Raw genomic sequence first — 18,585 nt, forward strand, 5'->3', positions numbered from 1 at the left:
TCAGAAAGAAATAATTGTCACAAAGATTGACACTTTTAATATTTAAAGGGTGAGAAGTTCTCTATGACTTGCACCCTCAGTACAATTCAGAAGCTCCCAGTCACCCCTCGGTGGCCTCACATGGCGATTATTCGGCTCTGCCCGTTGCTCATTCTCCTGCTCTTGCCGGACAGAAGGGGACATCTGGGATGACATTCTGAAGCAGATGCAAAGAGTCCATTACAGTTGCCCCCCAGCTCCGCAGCCATATTTCCTCTGTCAGCGTAACCACGGCAATGAGATTCTAAGGGAGGTGACCAAGAGCTTGGCCTCGTCTCCAGTGCAATCTGCTTTCAGGAAGGCAGAGCAGACGCGGCAGTGGTGGAGGCATACGTGTTCTCACACACACACACACAGAGCACCGTGGCATGTGGCCGCGCCACGTAATGAGGGTCATTAATGTGTCGGTGAAACGTGTGATTGACAGGTGGCAGGGTGAGCTGAGTGGCAGGTCCATCCACAATCAAAGAGATAGAGATGATGGTGTCACGGCCGCACAGGCAGAAGCGCACTGGTACAGTTTATGATGTGCCTGCCAATGTCAAAGCTTTTACCTGGCATGACCGAGCCATCCGAATGAGACTCCTGATGAAATTGTTTGGGTTTTTATGTAAAAGTTTAAGAAGCTTTCCTGTCCCCCTTTTTGCTGGAATATTATTGATGCCATTGCCTTGTCTGTTCTGCTTGGTTTGAAGTACTGTCATGGCTCGATATGATTATATTAGGCCTTTTCCCCAGCAGAGGAGAGAGCACTTTCTGAAGGCAGATACCTAGAAATATAGCAGACTTTCAAGGGACTTAGCTCTACGCACCAAAATTGTTACGACTGAGAACAGTCATGAAGATGAATGGCAAACTTAGCCTCCTTCTGAACCACAGCTTTTACTAATTGGTGTTCTTTGACAGCAGCTCATACATTATACAGGACTGTTCTTACATTAGTAAACAGGTGGAGTTACACAGCATAAATATATTGACTTTTAAGTCAACCTCAATGCAAAAGATTGAACAGTGTAAAAGTAGTAATAACAGTTCTTGTTTTTACTAGACGTTTTGTTGAGAAACATTTTGTTTGTACACATCTGCGTTGTTAAATAAGATATTTTGACATTTTATATAATTGTTAATTCAATCTACCCAGGCAAACTTTAAATTGGAATCCATTCACCATGGAATAGGAGAGCGTTTTGCCACTAAGGTGTTTCTCTGTTTCTCTCCTGACTCTACTCCAACAAGGACAAAAGAGCAATGACAATTCATGAGGTGGCAAAAATATCTTTGTCCTCACATTCAGTCGGAAAGTAGAAAAAACTTTTGGAGGAGATTATGTGGCATTGGTGATGTGGGGATGAATTTACCCTTTGTTTGTAGAAAGAGTGTGAAGGGATTTGATTATTCTGGACCTGAACAGGGGAGAACTCTCTGGGAGAAATAACATAATCATTGGGATTTCACTCTAAAAAGGGGGAACTGCTGGTAAGTGGGATTTGCAGCGGAATTATGTGCTCGTTGTTTGGTGTATTTTTCAAGACCAAGTGAGCATGCATGTTCAAGCAGCCATTAGCTGCCAGCTAACAACACAGTTTTGCTGCTTGGGAAAAAAGTATGAGCAGGTTTTGATGGGCACCTTGTTTCTGTATGTCTTAATTACTTTCTTTTGTCATGGACAAATTGTATTTCTGTCCATCGTTCTCAATAAGCACTATGGGGGGGGGCCTTGAGTAGAATGGGTTGAACTTCAAGAAACAAAATAAAACATTAGACATTAGTCTACTGATTAATACAACTTGAAAAACCAAATATGTTTGTCAGCGTTCAAACTTTTGTTGTGGGAACAGTTACTTCTTGACCACAGTCCAGTCCTTGGTCAGGACCTGAAAAACATTTTTAGTACTTACAGAACATTTTCCTGGTTAAACCTCCAATATTAAAATTTTATTTCTAGTATTGGATGCTTGTATTTCCAGCTTTCAGCATACCAAACAGTAATAACTTTTGCACAAACATTTAGCCTTGCTGTTTATTAGAACTGCAAATCAATGTCTATCTGAGTGTCTGGCTGCTCTACCTGGACTTATTAGGCTGTATCTGTTATGACAAGTGGCAGAGTGATGTGTTAAAATGTTTACAGACGTAGATAAAATGATGGAGCTGTAATAAATCATATTACTTTAGGCTATATTTGGGGAAACAAATAGATGCTTCACTGATTATACACAACTGAATTAATGTTTCTTCTTGTCAACTTACAGGAAAATGGGAAAGCCCATAAAAAATATACAGCAGGGCAAAATCAATAGCAAAACAAATATTGGCCTGCATTTGGATTTGGATTATTAGACCATGTCAACCTGGCAGCCAATTCTCTCAAGTTTTACAGTGTTTTTAAGTTTAGTTTATGACAGAGGTATGCTTTAAAAGCACTTACTCCTTTCTTTAAAAATTTGTAGTTAGAGGAAGTGGTTTTTCAGCTTCCCAGTAGTTTTCTTATAATTTCCTTGGAGGTTTTTGGGAGAGTAAGGATAAAACAAAAGAGATGTAACATGTTAATTTATGAGCTTTTTGAGGTGCTAGCAGGTGGATTTTTTTTTACCTTCGGGCAGAGCCGGGCTAGCTGTTTCCGCCTGTTTCCAGTCTTTAGGCTAAGTTAAGATAACTTTCATGTCGCTGTAGCTTCATAATTAACCAACAGATGAGAGTTGTGTCAATCTTCTCATTTAGTCTCTCAGAAAGCGAATAAGCGTAACTACTCCTTTAAGAATCATATTTGAAGAATCATTATAGTCTTGAAAGTTACTCTTCCAAATCATTTTTCAAATTCATTTTTCATGCCAGGTTTTTTTAAAACCACAACTTCACTGGTAGGTCACTTCATCTATTTTGAAGGTTTTCAAGATTCTCAGAATGATTATAATTGAATGCAGAAGAACATTCCGATTGCCATTAGTAGAAGTGGCCTATTGAGGTGTTTGTGATTGCAAGAGAATTGCAGGGCCAAGTTAAGTTGTAAAGCCCAGGCCCCAGCGTGTGGCTCCAAGGGCACATGATTGACATTTCCAAAGACCTCTGGAGCCACAGTCAGAGCCTAAAAGCTGCCGGATTTCCAGCCGTGTGAGCGACCCCCTCGAATGCCCATCAATGCCAAAGGCTGCGTGTGTTCCACCCACATTAGGCATCTCCCGCTGTCAGGGAGACATTAACAAGGCAGGTTGTGCCCTGTCCTCTGCACTCAAACTCCTGGTTTTTCCTGTTGACTGTTTACTGCGCCCTCTTCATGCACTTCCTGGAAAACGGTGACGGACGCGGCATTGTTGCCTTGATGCGCCTACAGTAAGTCCTAACACACATTTTCACGTTTCTATTTCTACTGTGATGTTTAAAAGTGTGTGTGTGGGGGGTATTTTACCACCTGGTGACAGCAAGCTAGTCTTAGGTCATTGAATTTATCAATTCAACAGTTGTGTCACACTCTGATTGGTCCCCAGTGGTTACCATATAGCAGTGACAGTCATTTAGCAGATTAAACATTGAATAGAAGTGGAGTTCAAGAAGCAAACCTCACCCCCTGCAAAGTCAACCTGGAGCCCAAAGTCTTTTTTGTTTTTCTCTCTTTGTCAGACAGCCTATGGGGAAATTAACTCATGAGTCCATGCTGGCAACAGCGTTGCTATAGAAACTTCACATATAAGACATAGGCTGGAGTTTGTCACCAGACAGACAACAGGAGAGAGAGAGAGAGATAGACAAGAGGTGGCTGTGTTGAATGCTCACTGGAGAGGCATCAAAGGTGGAGTCATTTGCAACACAACATTAATGCCATGTTTTATTTCTTCTCTTCTGTACTGCATCCTTGCTGCAATATCCCCGGAAATCCTCACATCCTTGTGGCAGGCCTGCCTGGGATACCTGAGTGGAAGGTTGTCTTTTCATTCCAGTAGAGTATGTCATAAATATTAGACATCGTCATTTTTTGTTATGAGATTATGAACAGAATTAGACAATAAATTATACTTATTACCTATCAGCAGAACAGTACTTGCTGTCATTGTGCTTTTGTATATTTCAGATAATCACTTTGGAAATGGCGTGTTTTTTGGTGAACTGTCTAACTGTGAGCAGTGTCAGGGTATGTGCTGTATTGTTGAAATGCGGTGTATTGATCAGATGTTCTGTTACTGGCCCCTAGTGGTTCAGGTCAGAAATAAGATTGCAGTATCACAAGTGTGGGCTTCAGTCACATTTGTACAGGTCAGAAAGCTATGCATAGTGTTTAGGAAAGATTATGAGACATGATTTTAAAATGTATAATCTTATACAATCCTACTATTTACATTACTTTGATTGAAAGTTGTGGCAGTTATTGTTACCTGTACAGCTAATTGAATATAAACTTTTATTCTACTGGGAAATCTGCCCAGCAATTCTGCTACATAACCAATAATAATAATATGTGAAACTGATTGATGTAGGTTATATTGCAGATGATTTGGCAGAGCATACTGTATTGACTGCACATACCAACAAAGCAAAAAAAAGACAGATTGTTCCTCTCCCTACTTTTTTTTCTTTTTTAGACAGTAACATTCAAATCTTTCATTACTGAGATTGAAAACAAACAAATAACTCTGTCACATCTAATGGAGTGAGGAAAAGAAATTGGGCTATTCTTTAACAGCCTTCCTTCAAAGACATTACTTACATTCTTTATAAAATCTATTTTCCGTTTAAGGCCAATTGAGGAAAGATGTACCTGCAGAGAAGGGAGATTAAAATTGAATAAATCGTGAAATTCATTTATAGCCGCAACAGTTGCGAAGGCTCTGCTCCCTGATTTATGACCCGTCCTAATTTCAGTCTGGGTGACACATGAGATGAGCGTCAGCGCTAGTCAGGCTTCAGGCTCTGACAGGAGAGTTGCAGCACTGTCTCCCATCTCTCACTCTTTCCTCCCACCACTCTTGATCCTCCTCTTTCTATGCTGTTCCTCGATCTTTCTGTGTGACTTTTAGAGAAGAGGAGTGAGCATTGTCATGCTGAGCTATAGGCTTGCACATCTCTATCACGTATCAATGCCCCCTGAGAAAGAGTTTTAGGGAAAAGCGGAAAAACAACATCTTTCTGCCCATCCTCATCTCCCCCCTGCACACACTGCCAATGGGTACAAGTAAATGGTGCAGGGAGTTAGTGCGTGCACACAGAAACACACCGTGAGACGTTCAAAGCCAGATGCTGCCTATTTGAGACTCTCATGCAGACGCACTCTCGCCTGCTTCCTCTTCACATTGTAAACAAAGTAAACAAACACACCAAACTCTCTCCACCTCTTTTTGTAGGCAGTGTTGGCAGTGTGATGCCTTACTTGGATCCAAGCTTTCTCACAATAACCCATAGTTGACTGGAGTTGGAGTTGGAGTTGGAGTTGAGCACGCGAGAGACAGAAAGTTGTAATGTCACTTTCTGCTCCTTGGCATCTCGACTGGGAGGGCCACGGAGAGTGCAGTGGGGCACAGTGGGGGCCCCTCTGAACCTTAGCCTTGGGACAGATGGCAGGTTAGGACCCTTGGACCTGCTAATGAGTCGGTCGTGCCAAGCGGTGTAGGACACAGGGACATAGGTTAGGTTGCTCCATCAAAGCCGTGATCTGCCATGTGAAGGGGTCGAGGCCACGCCCAGCTGCTTAGCTGGTGGTGACATACAGTACAGTAGCTAACGATGGGCTGTGCTCATTCATTGTTGAGTCAAATGAGCCAAGAGTGATGAGTAAAGGAACTGATTGTATATTAGAGGTAATTATTATTATAGTACAATACCAAAAAGGCTAGACCAAAAAGGTTTAATTTTAGAACACATGAAAAAACAAATGTCTTAAAGTTGCTATAGCAAACTGGCATCTATTACATATGGGAGAAACATCCAGATAGATTGTGTGTATTTTTCCTTTAGAATAGTGGAGTCTTGTAGCATTTTGAATTGAATGAAACAGCTAGCATTGTTTGAGGTTGTGTGTATGTCTTGAAGCTTTTGTCATGAGGAATAAGCACTAAGCTCTTCTTATTTCAGTCTAAAAGCCTGGACACACCAGGATTTAAAACTGCGATATTTCGTGGAATCAGAGGATCCGCTCGAGGAGGCGTAATTAATTTGCGCGAATGTTCTGTGTAGAGTTCAACTTTGGTGAACTTTGAGAGCCAGAGAGTCCAAAGTAGAGAAAGCTATTCGCTTTTATTTAACCTTCTCTGAGTAAAACTGCTTCACAACAGAGCAATGGTTTGTAGACAGTTATGAGACAGAAGTCAATGCTACAAATAGTCTTTTGAATAATCTGTGTGAATTTATGTCCCGTTAGCGACCGAACTAATCTAATGAGTTCGTTAAGCTCATTATCTCGGAGAGCTTTATTTCCCCTCTTCAATAACTTTTTATTGAATATGGTGTGCAATGTTGAACAAAATGCCATGGTACAGTAAACACTAGAGAGAAAACAGAGGGAAGCTCCAGGAGCTATTGTGACTGAGCTAACGGTTAGCTCGTCAGCTACAGCAGTTCACCTCTAGCCCTGCAAGTACTCACTGTCACCACCCACCTATTTTGCTTCACACAGCTTCTTCTGACGCCTTTATGCGGTGGTCACACGAGAGAATCCTCTGTCAGAAGGTCATGCAGAGAGAGAAATATGTTTTTCAAGAGTAGGTGTTGATTTAAGACAATGACAAACTGCTGAAGCCTCAAATTAGTTTCATATGAAAACATTACATATTACATTTTTGCATGTGGATTTTTTCCAACCATCTCTTACATAGTAGTCGCTTTAAGAAGAGATCTCTTCATGGCAGTATGTACAGAAGGAATGATTACATCGACCAATAGCACTGAAAGCAAGGAGTAAGAATAGCCCAGTCAATACATGTTCCCTTAGAGAAAAACTTTACCGTATGCAATTCCTAAGGGGACAGCAAGACGAAAACTACAGTATATGTTAGTATGAGAGAAAAAGAGTCAAAACCAGACATGGAAGCACCAGTATGCACCACAGAACCCAGAACTTTACCTTCTACTGATCTGGACACTCAATTTTGGGAATTGGCACCATTTCTGTGTGAAAAAGTGAAAAGTGTTCATAACACCAAATGCCACAGGGAGTATCCCTGCAAGGAAACATTTTCACACCTTAGAAATCTGCATTTTACACCTTAGTGACAGTCTGATGGGCCTCTAAATTGGTCACTACAGTAGATTTCAAACTTTGATTGACTCTATAGGTGCTGAAACACATGAGGTCACATCCAAGAAAGTATTATCAGGTTTCTTAATAACCTCAACTCTTACCCTTGTAATCGTTTCTCTCAGATAGATGTTGCAAAAAAAAAACGAGATGGGCTATTTGAGGTCCAGCTACAGCCCAAATGCTCTTTGTTTTCTTTCATTTGTGAAGCCTTTTATTTTCACAGTGAAGCAAAAATCATGATCTGCATTCATATCCATCCCAGTTATCGATCTGACCGTTGAGCTCAGATATAGAGCTGTTCTATCTGAGCAAACACTTCAGCCCCACTGTGAAGAATAGTGCGAAACGGCTGATATTGGTGGGATAGACAGGCTGCATCCTGGGAGCTCATTTGTAAAGAGTACAGGTGTAAGGAGAAAGAGAAGAGACAGGTAGGAACTTGTGATGGATGATGAGGGTACACAGTGGACCAGTGACGGGAGAACATCAATAGTTAAAGCATCAATGATGTATTGCATTTTGTAGTTTTGCAGCACGCTGAAAGAGGTTGAAAGTAGTTTGGGGATTGCAGCAGCCCACACCCAGCGCTTTGCTTTGTCATATTTAGGAGGCGTGATGCTTTTGAAATGTTATTGTCATGCATAATCAGTCATCAGTCTGCTCACTGGAGGCTTTTTTGTTCCTCCTACCAAAGAGCTGAAGGGCGGCTGATTGACAGTGCATGACAGTCCCTCATTTTGTAAGCCAAAGTCCCAGGTCCTGCCCATTTGATATTGCCCTATGATGTGTGTGTGTGTGTGTGTGTTTATAACCTTAACATATCCTGTTAAGTTTTGCTCAGGAGGCAAACTCCTTCAGGATCAATGCCCTGCTTGACCTTCACACACATTTCCAGACTTAAACTGCCCACATCAAACAGAGCCTCCTACTGTTGTCAGCTCCAAAAGAACAGGTGACCCACATGCCTTGCTTAACAGCCCATGTTGAGGCTGGGGACAACTCTGGACCACTCTTGACTTCCTTTGCATTTGTATATAGTTATTCCCTTTTTGAGCGACAAAGTCATTTATTTTGTGCATTGATTCACAGGAATTAAATAATTGAAACAATGTATTTTAGGTGCTACTCTGATTGTGCTAACTGCCTGTCATAACTATACAACTATACATTCACCAATAGTGATGGTTTTCTCTAAATATAGAAAAATCTAATAAAATATATAAAAAAGAAGGAAAAAAACAAACAAATCAAGAACAATTTAATTACTGCTTGCTCTAATTTGTCCCAGAATATACAACAGTCAAAAGTGGCATATCATATTCATTTGTATTTAATTTTTGTAAATTTGTAAGTTTTGTAAATGTCAATTTTTCAAACCAGAACACAGTCAAATAAATTATTGATCATCTATATAGTGTAGAATTTGAAATATAATTACTTTTGTGATCAACTGAGTTATTGTTAATGTTATTTAATGTTAATATTTATTGACCAGTGTTGCAAAAAGACCACCACTACTATCACTAGACGTGATAGAGAGACATGTACACAGCAATGCTAACGCCTTTCTGAGACTGTACTGTAACAGTGCTTTGAGCTAAATGCTAATGTGACCATGCTAACATCTTCACAATGACCATGCTAACATGCTGATGTTTACCAGGTATAATGTTTACTATGTCCACCATCTTAGTTTAGCATGTTAGCATGCTAACATTTACTAATTAGCACTAAACAGAAAGTATAGTTGAAGCTGATGGCTAAAGACATCCATGAATAACTGAGTAATGGCATAAATACATAATTGCTTTCGCTACAAACTATTTCAGTTAAAACTACACTGAGCCAAAATGCTTTTTTATATGTATATCAGGTTTTATATTTTTGAAGTATAGCAAATCAGTCACCTTTGAGGTTCCTTCTTTATGCCATGAGTCAGCCAAAGTCAACACAAAAGAAATCAATTACACAATGATTAAAATTGTTATATAGCCATTCTGTGCAATCAAAATTAAATTGAGAATGATACGCTGTAGTTAATATTCAGCATAGAGGGTCTTTAATATACACTTGAGACTCACAAAAGACATTTTTGTCCAGACAGTGTCCAGACTCCTGAATAGTCACTCCCACTTCTTCCCTCTACAGAGCCTCATGGGAGAAAAATAACTATTTTCTTCTACCACCTAGATGGTTCTGACATGTAAAGATTCCTAAACAGGAATCATATCATATCATATCATATATATATATAAGGTTTACTGTACATGTAAGAAATAAAAAACATCAACATATTGGCATATTTTTCCTGTTTTAAAATATAACCCTACACCTGCATTAACAGTGTCATGGAGAACACAGAAATTTTGGTTCGATGATTGTCACAGCGTGACATCATACTCATGTTGAGCTGAAGTGTGCCGCTGCATCATTGTTTCTGGGCAGCAAAAAGCTTGTCTGTCTCTTCTGCAATGAAGCAGTGCCATCTATGGAAATACTGAGTGTCAGGCCTGAATTTAATGCAGGCAAACCTATGGCAGTCCTCTTAAAGTTTTAATACATACAAGTTTTTAATACTCCTCTATGGAAATACTGAAGGGGGATTTGGTCAGAAATTTCTCTTTTTAAAAAAAATTATTATTATTGTTATTATTTATTTATTTTTACAAATGATTAAAAATGATGCTCCTTGAGTTGCTTTCTATATGTTTTTATCTGACCTGATTTAGATTTCCTCTTACACAGTCCTTAAGAGATAGAGTGGGAGACAGAAATAGCTCTAGAAATTAGTCATGGATAAATCCAGGACTTATGTGACTGTAAATATCCTTCTGACAGTTGGAAATGGCACTAATATGTCAGGTTTGGCTGTTGTCAATCATACTTAGAGGTTGCTGCAAACGCTTGTCCCTTCAAAGCTACCTTGGGATGCATCAAACTTTTCTATGTTTTTGCCAGCATTCCTGCCACTGAATTTGTAGGGCGCACATTAGGGTATATTATATGTTTTATATGATAAATCATGATGTCTAATTTGATTACATGTTGTTATTTTTAAGTAGATGTAGTCAATTTTAAAGCAAAATATGGTTGTGACATATCAGTTTATACCTTTAACCACTACAGCGAGAATTTAAAGAGCATTAGATTTTGTATTTTTTCACTCTGAGAGCTTAATTGCTGAATATAATAAGAGAAAAACAAAATTTTGTCTGCTTGCTGTGCTATTTTAAAGGACAATGAGCATGCATGAGAGCAAGTTATACAGAGAAATTACTTCTAAAATGAATCATACAGTAGATATGTCTATAGTTAGCTGTACTTTGTGTTTAGTGATAATTAGCAGATGTTAGCATGCTGACACATTAGCTGCTAAACATCAACATACTGTTTATTAGCACTGTCAAGGTAAGCATGTTAGCATGCAGAAGTTAGCATTTAGCTCAAAGCACCGCTGTGCTTAAATACAGCATCACAGAGCTGCTAGCATGGCTGTAGACTCTTAGTTTTGTCTCGCCTGCTACTTGTTCTGGGAATTAAAAAATCGTTGCACTCGCCTGTGTGTCATATTTCTGATAACGTGATGTTGAAAATCTCAAACAACTGTCCACGTATAAGTTAACATGCCAATTCAACAAGTAAACAAATGTCTTCATGTTGAGTGGATATGATACATTTTAAACATGTTGTAAATGTTTACAAGTGGTGAAACACTGCCATTTGTCAGTGTTTTAATTTGTTGGTGCCTCAATTCTTAAACCAGTTTTGTCCTTTACTTCAGGTAGCCTTTCTGTCCTGCAGTCTGCTATCTCTACATGTACTTTTGTTCCTGGGAAGTTGCTCTGACTTTGGCTGAAGAAGACAGCCAGGTGGTAAGCATAGTCTCATACAATCCCCAAGCAAGCAGATAACAACGAACTCATCTCTCTCTCTCTCTGTTCTCTATTAAATGAGAAATTCATGGGCCCAACCTAGGCTGAGTGTTCTGGGGATGAACCAGTGCCTGAGGATTCTGGGAGGCTAGGGGTTGGTCCCTGAGGGCCAAGAGCCTGTCAGTTTCCCTCCCAATCTTAGCCCTCAATTACTGAATCAGAGGCGAGAGGAAAACCAAATCCCAACCTGTGTCTGGTCCTCATCTCGCCCTGCTAGACCAGACAGGCTATCTCTCCCTGCTTGTTCACTCACTCTAACTGGAACGCTCACGGAGCACAGCTCCTGGGAACCTTGCAAGTGAGCTCCTGGTTGTGCTCCAAAGAAGCTTCAAAGTTCATTGCTCTTTCTCGGCAGGAAGGCAGATGGGGCGAGTTCCTGATATCTCCTTACCTCTTTTTCCCCACACACTCCTTTACATGTTGCTTATTCCTAAGCTGCTCCCACATGAATGTGTGCAGATGAGACATGTCAGCGCCGTTTTCATCCCACTTCCACCACGTTATCTCCCTGCCTGTCCTATGAAGAAATGCACTTTTTATCTTGTTATTTACTAAACACAAAAGCTTATAGCGTAAGTAGTGAGAGGCTTATGCCAGTAGAAATATGCTGCAGTGACAGCTGGAATATGAATATGACTGACATCACTTGACTGGTTTATGTGGAATGCACACTGGCTGTGAAAAAAAGCCTCGTTTTTTTTTTTCTTCGTACACTGTAGATTTAAGACGGATATTCTCCAGATGATTTCTGCTAGAGATGGAGGAATGAAGCGTACATTTGCTCCAAGTCTCATGGGAAAACTTAAACTTAATAAAAACCAGTCTCAGTTAAAGAAATGCATCATTGTGTTTCGCAAACCAGAGTAAAGCAGAGAGTAAAGCAAGAACATCATGGAAAGTCATGAACACGCAAAGTCATGCTACCTTATTTATCAGTTTCAGTTATTACGGTTATTACAGTTATTACAATACCAAATACTAAAATATGATTCAATATTGAGCTTGACAGTTCATTCTTGACCTTTGAAACAGCAATTGACAAAACCAAATCACGACGGTGTAGTCCCTCATTTGTCCAGGAGTGTTCTATCGTAGAAAAGGTTTCAGTCGTAGTCATCTGGACACTGTTTTCAGAATCAAGACGTTTCGGCTCCCATCCGATCATCACCATCAGATTAGCTTAAATTTCCAGTTCCCGTCCAATTTTTTCACAATTGAGAATGACTTCCGGATGGGAGCCGAAACGTCTTGATTCTGAAAACAGTGTCCAGATGACTACGACTGAAACCTTTTCTACGATAAAACCAAATCACACATTCCTCATCAGCAGACTGAGTGTGCTCAGTTGTCATGAAAATTTAGATGTTGAAACTTTCCATGATTCTGAGCACCTCTTATCCATTTTAACTTAACGGTTGAGCTTGACAGTTCATTCATGAGCTCACTAAGTAGTAATCTTTAAAAAGAGAAGAAGAGGAGTGTGGGTTGATACTACAGCAAACAGCTACTTTGTCAGGAATACAACAGAAGAGCAACTGGTGTGTCTGTTTATAGTGCAGCCTAACAAACTCACACAGTTTTAGTAGTCAGTCAATACTAATATAAAAGTAGTAACACTGGATTACATGCTGCATCATTTCCTGTGAATGCCTGCATAGGCAGACAATTTCAGTCAAGCGCAGGAATGGCGGACTCTGCCACAAACAATAACAAATAATACATAAAGAAGTAGTACAGAATGTAAATGCATGTAATGACTAATGCTGAGAAAACATAAATAGAATCAAAAACTGGGTTTGATTTCATGAAAATCTTGTGTTTTAGAAACAACAGTTGACAAAACGTTCACTCAACGTACACTTACTTACTTTGCTTGTTCTGAAACTTTTGACAGTTTCACACGGCCCTCAACTTTTAAATCAACATGGGTGAGAAGTCCTAGAGGTGCCAAGGACCATGCAAAGTATGAACATTTACATTTCATGGCAACTGAGCAAACTCAATCTGCTGATGAAGACCATGTGATACATTTGAAAGCTCCAGATAAAGCGAGTACGTGAACATGAGTGGAGATTGTTTTGGCAACCGATTCATTTTGTGTTTTTATTGCACATTATTAACTTATCTTGTAATATTCTTTTGGTCTTTCTTCAAGACCCCACAAAATCTTTCTTTATTCATGTATTTGTTGCAGATGAGTACAAGAAGGGCAAAGTCAAAGTGGCTTGAACTACTTTAGTTATAAACTCTGCATTTACTCTAACTGCAGCTAACTTCTCAGATGTTCTTTAGGCAGTGTTGTCTGACAAAATTTAAATCATGATGATCCCTCGAAGCTCTTATTCCAACAAGGCTGCACACTTGGTGCACTTTAACATGTTTAATTCAAACCTCAGTGGGCTCATAAATATTTTAAAATTGCCTCTGCGATACTATAAACTGACTAGTATAAGACAAAGTATAACAGCGTTTCTCTCATCGTGTTTTGAATCCCACCTGATTCAAATCACCTTCACTCAACAATGACTGCTGTTGATGAGCTACAGTTCTCCTAGAAGTCAATGTGAGGCAATGAATGAACTGTGTCATGATCCTGCTAGTCTTCCCCTTGTTTCCCTGTGTTTTTTCCCTTCCCTGTGTTCCTTTGAGTCCTCTGTTGGGTTTGTCTCTGTCTGTGTGTGTGTGTGTGTGTGTGTGTGTGTGTGTGTGTGTCTGTTCTGGGTGTGGCGCTCCTGACCTGGTTCCACTGCAGTCACCACCCACCTGAATTCCCACGCTGCCTGCTGCACACCTGATACTCATCCTCAGCAAGACACTGCATCAGGAACTCATCTCTAGTGAATGTTTGCTTCGAGTTTTGGAATTATACTTACCTTGTTGTCTCCCTCTGTTGTTTAGGTGCACCTCTCCACCATGCCTGTCTGCCTGTCTCCTCCACTCTCTTTGCCACACCAAACTTCTCCCGGAGACACCACACCAGGGGTCATTGTCCGCTCCTCCACGTTTCACCCTCCACTCACAGACCCATTCCCCCCGACCACACTACCACTACGCCACGCCGGATCTACAGGACCTTTCCCCCTCAACTCCCTGAAAACTGAATAAACAGTGTGTTTTCGCTAACCTCTCCCTCCCTCTGAGTCTGCTTGTTTGGGTTCAGATTTCCTGGGAACAGAAACTTGACGAACTGTGTACACACTGCCTTGTTTTTGCAGTCCTCTAACAAGCTGCCTAGCAGCACCGTGGAGAAAAGCTTAAGTGAGAACAATTGATATTTGAGTTAACAACATGCTGAATGAGGGAAGCAGGAGAGCTGTTGTGTTGCGATCCTGAGCCAGAGAGTGATTAGTTCTTTAGTGCCATTATTTTGTGTTTTTATGTGGTGCTATTAGTTGTTTTTTAAGTAGATGACTTAAAACTGTTTGAATGTGAATATTGTCATCTTCTATAATTGTTTATGATTACGTAGCAGGGTTCAACCATTTAATCTTTTTAATGCAACGCAGAATCCTTAGTCACCCCTGCAAACAAAAGTATTACAGCTGCATTTGTGAAGTTGTTTTACCTCATTCCACTGGTATAGTGGAAATAATGTAATAATGTGAACATGAATATATCATTTTCTGAATCCATGAAGTATTGGCAACCCGACCCAAGCAACCCAATCAATGTTGCCTCACCTGCCTCAAATGTTACAATGTCGGAGCCCCAAACTAGATCAAGGTTATTTAAACAAGGCAAGTTAGTGGTAGATACATGGCTTCATATTAAAAGAAGCACCTGTAACTAAAATATGGAGTACTAATTAAAGTACTAATTAAGACAAAATGTTATCCACTGGTTATAATTTTTCAACCGCTGACAAGTAATACATGAGTTAAATTTAATTGGTGACAACTGTCAGCCTGCTGCACAAAGCTGTGTAAGGATAATTGAAGCTTATAAATCTTATCGGGATGACGGCTGAGCATACTTGCTGAAAGCATAGATAAGGACAGTCTGGGCAGCCATTAAAATGGGCTGAATTAAGACCCCTGCTTGCAGAGATTCTTTGGCTGCATTATTTCACTTTTGCTGTGGAGTTGCTCTGACTCTTTGGCCATAGGGGGTGATTTCTGGAAGACCTCTCTGCAAACCCTTCAGTGATTGGCCATTATCTGTACAGCAACATCTCTGGACCAGTGACGTGGTATTAAGGCGTCTCAATGTCGATAGTCCATCGAGAGACTCAATCTCAGCGGACTCTTAGATATGAGATGTTGTTAAGTAAGCTCAGACGTGGCTATGGTTAGAGTTTTCTGCTGCTTGAAGTGGAGAGATGTGTGTCAGGTTGGTCAGTCGACTTCCTGTTGTACTGCTGTACTGGATCACATCATATTTTTAGTGGCTTGCTTTTAAAGACAGTGAAATTAAAAATACATTTTCCTTGTGTTAATTATTCATCTCTTGTTACATGCTCAATATGTGTAAAAAAAATTATATTTGAGTATTTTTTATATAAAAATCCCTCTTTTTCCTAATCCCAAACGTAAAACCGGAAAATATATTTGATGACTAATATTGAACTCGGTGGCAGTTGCATAGAGGCCACATATACCCTTTCACTCGGAAATATGTCACAATACCAAAGCTAAAGACGCTCTAACTGCTGTTTCACTGACTTAACAATTTCAAGACTGGTTACTCCATGTTAGTACTACAATTATGGCGTAACATTTTTTAGATCATAGGGTGGCTCTTTGTAATTAATAATTAGTTTGTGGTGCATTGTAGGCTAATTATCTTTTGTCCACTGTTGCACAACATTTGACAGAATCCCTAAGAGTGAATGCATGAAAGAATAGTTGAACAGATATATACAGTAATACTACTGTAACTTTGTAATACTACTTGGCCTATCTTCAGATCTTAATAGGGGAATAATTGACAAGACTAAGTGTCAGGTGTCAAGTGAATCGGGGTAAAAATGTGTAAAAACTGTCTTCTCAGTTGGCAGAGAAGTTATTATTCTACACTAAGAAATCCCACTGTCAATAGGTGTTGATTTATCAAGGACAGGTGTGGATTGATTGTCAGGTTGTCTGGTCACACATAGAACCGATATGGCTTCAAGAAAGGTGTTCAAAACTACCAGAAGTGCTAAAATGAGTAAATCTGATGGGTGTGGCAACCCCCCCCTCCCCCACACAAAAAAAACAAAAACAAAACAAAAAACATACCCACATATGACTAATTGAATGCAATCAAAACAGTTGTAAAACCCCCCATGAAACTACATACCCACCTCTACAATATATATATTATATTGTAACATACAATTGAATTGTTTTTCCTGCATCAAATTGAACTGAATTTAATGTATATTGTCTTTTATGCCATTTTTCTCTGTGTTGAGTTTGTTTTCATTTAGTTTCTTATCCACTTATGTTCTTGGCTTTTTTTTCTTTGTTTCCTTTGAGGTGAGACATTCCCATAAGCTCCTCTAGCTTTTTTAATCTCACTTTCACTAATTGAAATTTTCTCTTCTTTCTGTGATTCATCATTGTACATGTATTATCTAAATGAGAAAAGTAGCAAAAACACTCGCTGCTATACATCTCTTGATTAGGCAAATTTCCTCATTAGACAACAGAGCCTTGATGTGTATTCAACAGACACTCTTGCTCTTTTGAAGACAAAGTTGAGAATCATAAAACACTTTTTCTATGAGCACCCTCTAATTTAAGAATGCAATAAAGGGCTATTGTGAAGAGAATCGTCTCTTATCACAAAACTCTGCAAACACACTTTTGTGAGAATTGGTTTGGCAACAGGGCTCACATTCTTGTACTTCTGTCTTTGTGAGGACAGTCATTGACATAATGCATTCCCTAGCCCCTTACCCTAACCTTAACCATCACTACTAAATGTCTAACTCTAACCCTTACCCTAACCCTAACCTAACTCTAACCTAACCCTTAAAACCAAGTCTTAACCTTCGAACAGCCCTTTGAAACTGTGAGGACCGGCCAAAATGTTGTCACTTTCCAACAATGTCCTCACTCTGTAGGTAAAACACGTGTTTCAGTCCTCACTATGTCGCAAGTGCAAGTACACACACACAGACACACAGACAGACAAAGTGTGGTTGTTTTTCTGACCCTTTTCATGGCTCCCAAATGCAGTGTCCCCTTCAACAGTGCCAGCTCCATCATTGCCCTTTTAACGAGGTGATATCCAGACACATGGGAGCAGATGTTGCAAAGAAAACACACGTGATTGTGATCGATGCGCACCTCCCACCACATCCACTGCATAATTTGGCGGATGGCATCAGGATAACAACCTGCATTATGTACAGACAGCTGTCGCCATGGCGCCTGGGCAGCCATCGCATTGGCTCCCACCTTATTTCAGGCAGAGGTGGGGAAGCCAATTAGAGTGATTTACAGCTTGCTTGTGTCGTCACCACCTTGAAACCTGTGTCCCGGTTCAGCTAAAGAAAATGCATGGCTACCTGGGTGGTAATAAGGAGGACACAGCTGAAGAGAGCAGCAGAGTTGTTTATTGGTGAAATGTAATGTAATTACACTCCAGACGGGAGATCTTTTGTAGCTTGTCCTTTAAGTAAAGTTAATGATTTTTTTTTAGGGGGATAAGGGGATAAGGATCATGTTGCTCTCTAAGCCATGGATTATTAGAATGTACTGTATGAATATTTGATATGAAAAGGTGTACCTGCCTGGGGATATTTACATCTATCCTCATGTTGATCTTTTTACTTCAATGGCATGAAAGATTTTAAGTAATTTTAAGTGTGAAGCTGTATATGTATATGCATCTAATTCAGTCTTGGGTGCAGTGTTTTGTGATAACGTCAGAGAAGAGGGTGTGTTTGTGAGAACAATGGATAGCTTCACTTGGAATTGTATCTGCAGAATAACATCTCTGCCTATGTAAGATAATAATTTCAATGTTTATGTTAAATGTTACCGTTTTACACATTTTCTATGGGCCATGCATAATGCACTATAGCCATTGACAGTATATATTTTTTCTGTGTCTTGTTGTTTTGCACATTATGCACAAACATTTGTGACCTGTGTGTCATTATTATGCGATCCCAAATTCCTTTGAAACAAACATAGCCTACATTACCAGTGAGGATAGTGCTGTTTGACTTAAAATGTGAAAACCTGTAAGATGTAAATAAGCAGCGGCAGTGGGTTTGAAGGTTTTTGCAGTAATGAATCCGATACAGAGTATTTGATGAAATGGTGAGGCAGATGGAAACAGGGAGATGGCAAGACCGTGTGAAATACAGGAAGAGGACTTGTGATTGACTGTCACTAGTAATCCGAGCAAGCTTTGAAGTGTAAAATGATGATGGGATACAGTTGGGATGTATTT

This window comes from Siniperca chuatsi, linkage group LG22, assembly GCF_020085105.1.
Source record: "Siniperca chuatsi isolate FFG_IHB_CAS linkage group LG22, ASM2008510v1, whole genome shotgun sequence".
NCBI lineage: Eukaryota > Metazoa > Chordata > Actinopteri > Centrarchiformes > Sinipercidae > Siniperca > Siniperca chuatsi.